The sequence below is a fragment of the Natator depressus genome, chromosome 23 (assembly GCF_965152275.1).
Source record: "Natator depressus isolate rNatDep1 chromosome 23, rNatDep2.hap1, whole genome shotgun sequence".
In the NCBI taxonomy this organism is placed as follows: Eukaryota; Metazoa; Chordata; order Testudines; family Cheloniidae; genus Natator; species Natator depressus.
In genome coordinates, this window is record NC_134256.1 from 19,106,084 (window position 1) to 19,112,769 (window position 6,686).

A 6,686-nucleotide genomic window follows, 5' to 3' on the forward strand; every position below is an offset into this window, starting at 1 on the left:
TCAGGCTGAGTGGAGCTGGACACTGGGGTGTTGGTGGCAGCGCTGGGGGGCCCCCCACTGCCCCATTGAACAGCCTCTGTTCACATTCCTGGGCAGAGGTGTCACCTCCCCCTCCCCACTCAGGTGACAGGCTCTCAGGTCTCCCATCCCCAGGGCACATTCCCAGGTCAACACTCCCCCCTCCCTGCTGTGTCACATCCTCACACGCATCATGGCCTGCTCTCACCGTCATCCTCCTCAGTGAGTATCGGAGACAGCCAGGGCGTGTGGCCATGGGGGGTGGGGGGGGGATCTGAGACCACGGCGTGTGGCCATGGTGGGGATCTGAGACCAGGGTGTAGGATCCAGTTGCTCTGCGATGTGACCCCTTAACACCACTTTTCTCTCCAGGCTGCTGGCTGGCGGGGCACAGCGTGGCGTGGGGAGGTGAGTATCAGTCTGTGGGGAGGGTGGTAACATCAAGGATGGGGGAGGGGGTGCGTGGGGTGGGGAAAAGAGGAATCGAGCCCTGAACCTTCCCCAAAACACAACCCAAACTCGCCCTGTGAAGACCCGTCACAGTTCTCCTGTGCCCCGACCCCACGGAGTAACTAGGAGCCGAATCTGGCTCCCAGGCTCTGACAAAGAAGCCAGGATTTGAACCGTTCACTGGTTCAAAGTTCTGCCCCGCCCAGGCTGTGAGGATCGGCGGGGGGGACACCTGGATTTATTTCAGCTTGTACAAACGCTAACAGGGCCCGTTAGCTCTAGATCCCCTCGTGGAACCGAAAGGGTCCCGGTCAGAGCAGCCGTGGGGGAGAACCCCCCAGATCCACCCCTGCCCCGAGATCCACCCCCAACCAGTTCGTACCCTGCACTCACAGCCCCCTGTTCCCAAGGCCTGGGGGAAGGTGGGTCTTGTGTGACTCCCGCCTGTCACAGACTCTATTTCCGACCCTGGGGTGGGGGGCAGAGTTGCAGGGGGCCACTGGTCAGACTCCCTGGCTGGCCTTAGGTGGGGCTGGGGGGACAGGTGATCTCTCATGCAGCTGGGTCCTGAGCTATGTATGGGTGAACCCTGTGAGGATGTGAGGCAGCAGGGAGGGGGGAGTGTTGACCTGGGAATGTGCCCTGGGGGTGGGAGACCTGAGAGCCTGTAACCTGAGCCAGGAGGGGGAGGAGGAGGTAACACCTCTGCCCAGGAATGTGAACAGAGGCTGCAGGAGAGAGCCTGCTGGGGGGGTTTAGTTTCAGTTTGGGGCTGGGTGGAGGAACACAGGGAACCCCAGGGCTGGGGTCTGAGCTCCCTGCTCCCCCAGAAGGACTTCACTGAGGGGTCCTGGGTGTCCCCACAAGCTCTGTTTTGGACTGTGTTCCTGTTGCCCAATAAACCTTCTGTTTTACTGGCTGGCTGAGAGCCTCAGTGAATCCCAGGAAGAGGGGTGCAGGGCCTGGACTCCCCCATACTCCGTGACAAACCCCCTGTCCCCAAGCCCCATGGGCAGGCTGTGCCATCCCTGGTAGGGGACAGACTCCTAGAGAGACTGAATGACAGATGAACTGAACTGGGGCGGGAGGGAGGCAGGAGTGGGGTGTCTCCCTTGTTTAACTCCTGTCTCTTGTTGAAAGCAGGGCGAGAATTTCGCATGCCCACCGTCTGGCCCAGCACGGTGGTGGTGCTCGGGGGAAGCATCACCATCCGTTGTGAGGGTCGGTACCCGGGCATGAAGTTCCTTCTGCTTAAAGCCCTGGGCCAAGCAGAGAGGACGCCCGGCCGGGGAGCTGCAGAGCAGGGGGAGCCTTTCCCAGACAACATATCAGTTAGGGGGTGACGGGCGGAGCTGAAGGTTATAAACCTCAGTGTGTAGTAGAGACTTGTACAGTCCCCTACAAGTTAGGGGTGGGGCAGTGCACAGAACCCAGGAGTCCTGGACCCCATCCCTCCTGCTGTCACCCCACTCCCTTCCCAGAGCTGGGGAGAGAACCTGGCTCCCAGCCCTCCCAGCAGAGAAGCCAGGAAGTGATCGGACCCTGGAGACTGGCTGTGATGAAGTGGGACTGTTCTTAATGCTTCCTCTGAATAGTGTGGGGGTGCCTCAGTTTCCCCTATGCAGTTCTTAAGTATCTAGGTGGTGGGATAAGGGTGTGTGATCATTGCAGAGCCCTAGAGGGCAGGTTTGTGCAGGGGTCTGGACACAGAGAATGGCCGACACCCTGTTTCCTGGCAACTGATGGCCTGGGCCCTTCCCCCCGCAAGGTGAGAGCTAAAGGGTTGGAGAACAAAGGAATCAGGTGCCCTCTGGGAAAGGGACAAAGCCCAAAGTGGGAGGAGGGGCTGGAGGGAGTTTCAGTTTGGGGCTGGCTGGGACATGGAGTGAAGGGCAGACGGGGTTGTCTGGCTCACTGCCCCCCCAAATGGAGCCAGCTGAGGGGTCCCGTTCTCTGCACCTACAAGCTCTGTGTTAGACCGTGTTCCTGTCGTTTAATAAACCTCTGTTTTATTGGCTGGCTGAGAGTCACGTCTGACTGCGAAATTGGGGTGCAGGACTCTCTGGCTTCCCCAGGATCCCCGCCTGACAGGACTCGCTGTGGGAAGCGCACGGAGGGGCAGAGAATGCTGAATGCTCCAAGGTCAGACCCAGGAAGGTGGAAGCTGTGTGAGCTGTGTATCCTGCAGACAGGCTGCTCCCAGAGAGGAGACTTCCCCAGAGTCCTGCCTGGCTTCATGGGGAGCAGTTCCAGAGCATCACCCAGGGACTCCGTGACAACTGGTGTTAGCGGTGGGATCTACTGCACCCCATGGATGGCACTTCCTGCAGTAAGTGACTGGGGAGCAGTAAAATGAAGGGGGATTGACAAGGACCAGGCATGCTGAAGATTCAGAGAGAGACGGTTTCGGGGGGTGGTTAACCCCTGGGAGTGTGTGACCAGCGAGAAGGACTGTGCAGTAACAGGATCCCCCGGGGGATTGCAGCGTGCGGTCCCAGGGGTGGAGGAGTCTGCAGCTCGACCCTGGCAAAGAGGTGGTGACCTATAGAAGGGCTGACACACGAGGGGTTCTCCCTGGAAACCGTGGGGAGCTGAGAGCACACAGGCCTGTGAGTCCACAACAACTTGGGAACAGCGGAGTGACGCCCTGTCACCGTCTCCTTCAGAAGGACATTGTAACCCTGTGCAGAAAGAGAGGGTTGCGCATTGGAAAGTTCACCAAAGCACAAAAAGAAAAGGAGTACTTGTGGCACCTTAGAGACTAACCAATTTATTTGAGCATGAGCTTTCGTGAGCTACAGCACAGTTAATCGTGCATCTGGAGGAGGATGACCTCTCTAAGGAGCAGATTCCTGACCCCAAATGGGGCTATAGCAGGATCTGGGAACAGCTGGAGTGGGAGCCAGGCATCCCCAAGACTCCTGTCCCCGACCAGACAAGGGTCTTCATTATCGGGTTCCCCATCGGGGGATCGGAGACGGAGGGGATTGGAGCTGAGTCTGAGAGAGCAAGAGGACTGTGAGAGACAGCGAGAGCCCGAGAAAGAGCTGCAGAAGCAGCAGCAGCATGAACTGGCGGTGGGGGAGCGGAGAGGCCTAGGGGACCTCCCAGGAGTGAGTGGGGATAGATCCCGGGGGGCCAGTTCCGCAGGGAACCTCGAGACTAAATTGCTGCCCCTGGTTAAGGAGGGGGGGATGTGGATGCCACCTCACTGCCTTTGAGCAGGCTGGAGATTTGAATGAGGGGAACCCTGCGGAAAAGCCCCGGTGTCTAGCTCCCTTGCTGGGTCCCAAGGCCATAGACTCCGTCAGCCAGGTGGGTGGGGAGGTGGACAGGCTCCCACTCCTGACCCCAACCTATATGTCTATGTGGAGTTCCCTGGGGCCAGGCCCCTCGGACCTCCAGTGGGAGCAGAAGGTGATGGTCAATGGGGAGACATTCCTGGGGTGGCGAGATCCTAGGACAGAGAGAACTGTCCTCAGGCCTTGGGTGGTGCAGCCTCAGATGCTGAGGGGCTGTGTGAGCTGGGTGAGGGTCCCAGGGACGAAGCCCCTCGCCCTGCCTATGGCCCAGATCCCTGTGCAGACCCAGGAGGGGTCAGGCTGGCTGGCCTTTGGGGTGCTCCAGGATACCAGCTGGGAGACCCTGTTGTGGGGTGACTGTGTCTCTTTCGGACAGGATCCAGGCCCTGCTCCTGTAACTGCCGAGGGTTTGAATTTGAATCCAGGGAACCAATCGGCGGAGAGGGAAATTGTCAGTGAAAATGGAAATGGCTGGCAGGGGGGAGGAGCGGCTAAGCTTATGCTACCTGCCTGCCTGTAACCAGACCCCTGGGGTGGGTGGGAGAGAGAGATGCTCCCCCCACCCTTGCACACTGGAGAGGGGGCTCACCCTGGCTCTGATGCAGTGAGGAAAGCAGGGAGCTCGCTGCCTACCCCCACTGGGACAGCAAGGGCAGCGCTGAGCACAGTGGGATCTGAGACCCCGGCTGAGTGGGGGGAGACACAGGCAGGGCAGGGGATCTGTTGTGGGTGGCAAGGTGTGATGATGTGACCCAGCAGGGAGGGGGGAGTGTTGACCTGGGGATGTGCCCTGGGGATGGGAGACCTGAGAGCCTGTCACCTGAGCCAGGAGGGGGAGGGGGAGGTAACACCTGTGCCCAGGAATGTGAACAGAGGCTGCAGAAGGGAGCCTGCTTGGGGGGGTTTAGTTTCAGTTTGGGGCTGGGTGGAGTGACGCAGGGAACCCCAGGGCTGGGGTCTAAGCTCCCTGCTCCCCCAGAAGGACTTGACTGAGGGGTCCTGGGTGTACCCACAAGCTCTGTTTTGGACTGTGTTCCTGTTGTCCAATAAACCTTCTGTTTTACTGGCTGGCTGAGAGTCTCAGTGAATCCCAGGAAGAGGGGTGCAGGGCCTGGACTCCCCCACACTCCATGACACAAGGTGCTTGGTAAGGAAAGTTTGGATGAGCCTAGGCAGCCTTGTGAGCTGATGGCTGTGTCTAGTCAACAGTGTGGGAAGGCGCGGAGAGTGGAAGATGAGTGTCCCTGGACCTTACCTGTTACCTGGGTGGAGAATTGGGACAGTGAAGGAAATGTGCCTGTGTCTGTCAGGGGTACTGACTTGCCTATGGAGGGAGCTACCCTGATCTCCAAGCAGTTGTCTGTGACCAGCCTTGTGTGCTGGGAGAAGGGGAAAGAGATCCCAAGCTGTGTGTCTGGTAAAGGAGAAAGTGTGTCCGGCTCTTCTTTGTCTGTGGAGCAGACAGAAGGTGCCTTGCAGCCTGTGATGGTTGAGGGTCGTGCAGTTGTCTCAGAGTTGGTTCTGGATTCAGCTCAAGCCCAGGAAGGGAATGGTCCCAAGATTGGGTCTGCTCAGGAGAATGGCCCTGTAACTAGGTCGCATTCAGTTAGGGTCTATGTAAAATCCCAGAGACCAGACAATTCAGGTGCTTGTATTTTGCCCCTTGCTCATGTGTGGTTGGGAAAGGGTGGAGCAACTCTGTCTAATCAGGGTGAGATCCTAGCCAGGGCACAAGGAGAGCAGAAAGGTGATGTGATTGTGTTACCTACTGAGGGTGTGGAAACCTGTAGCAAGAAGGAAAAGATTCCTGAACTTGTGTGTGGCAAAGGGAAGAAGAATGCTTCTGACCTGTTATCTAGGAAGTCTGTAAGTTTGCCTGAAAGGGGATTGTGTAAAGCCCTAGGTAAAGAGGGTAAGAGCAGAATTTCTGTGAAGGGTGAATTTTTGCATAGAAAAGCCCCTTGGGAAAGGGATCCTCATGGAGTCTTTGCAAGCAGTTTACTGCAACTGAAGGGTGTGAAAGTGATTTAATCAAGAAAAAAGAAAAAAGAAAAGGAGTACTTGTGGCACCTTAGAGACTAACCAGTTTATTTGAGCATGAGCTTTCGTGAGCTACAGCTCACTTCATCGGATGCATAGCATATTGTGGAAACTGCAGAAGACATTATATACACACAGAGACCATATATAATGTATAATGTCTTCTGCAGTTTCCACGATATGCTATGCATCCGATGAAGTGAGCTGTAGCTCACGAAAGCTCATGCTCAAATAAACTGGTTAGTCTCTAAGGTGCCACAAGTCCTCCTTTTCTTTTTTCTTTTTACGAATACAGACTAACATGGCTGTTACTCTGAAATTAATCAAGAAAGTTTCAGTTCCTAACAGCCAGAAACTTTCTCTTGTGAATGGATCCACTGACTGTCCTGTTGAAAGATCCAATGTGGATAGCTTTGAGTAGGTCACAGATGGAGTGAAAGCTGTTAAGAAAGTTAAACAGCCCTCTAACCAAGTGGCTGTGTTTGGCCAGCTTGTTGGGGAGAAGACCCAATCCCAGTTTGACCCCCTGGGGTTTTGGGGTGGCCAAAGGGCACGGGCCGCATAAGCCTTCCCACATTCGGCCTGCAAGTGCTATCGACCACCCCCGACCTAAGGGAGGGTGTGAAACTGGAAGGGCCTGGTGTAACTCCTACCAAGGAATGGGAGAGATGCTGGGGCATCCATGGGAAGGTTGGTGCCTTCGAACTTCCCCAGGTCACCGGCTAAAGTGACCCCGCTCAGTTCGATCTCGAAGGGGGGAGAGATGTGATGAAGTGGGACTGTTCTTAATGTTTCCTCTGAATAGTGTGGGGGCGACTCAGTTTCCCCTGTGCAGTTCTTAAGTATCTAGGGAGTGGGGTAAGGGTATATGATCAT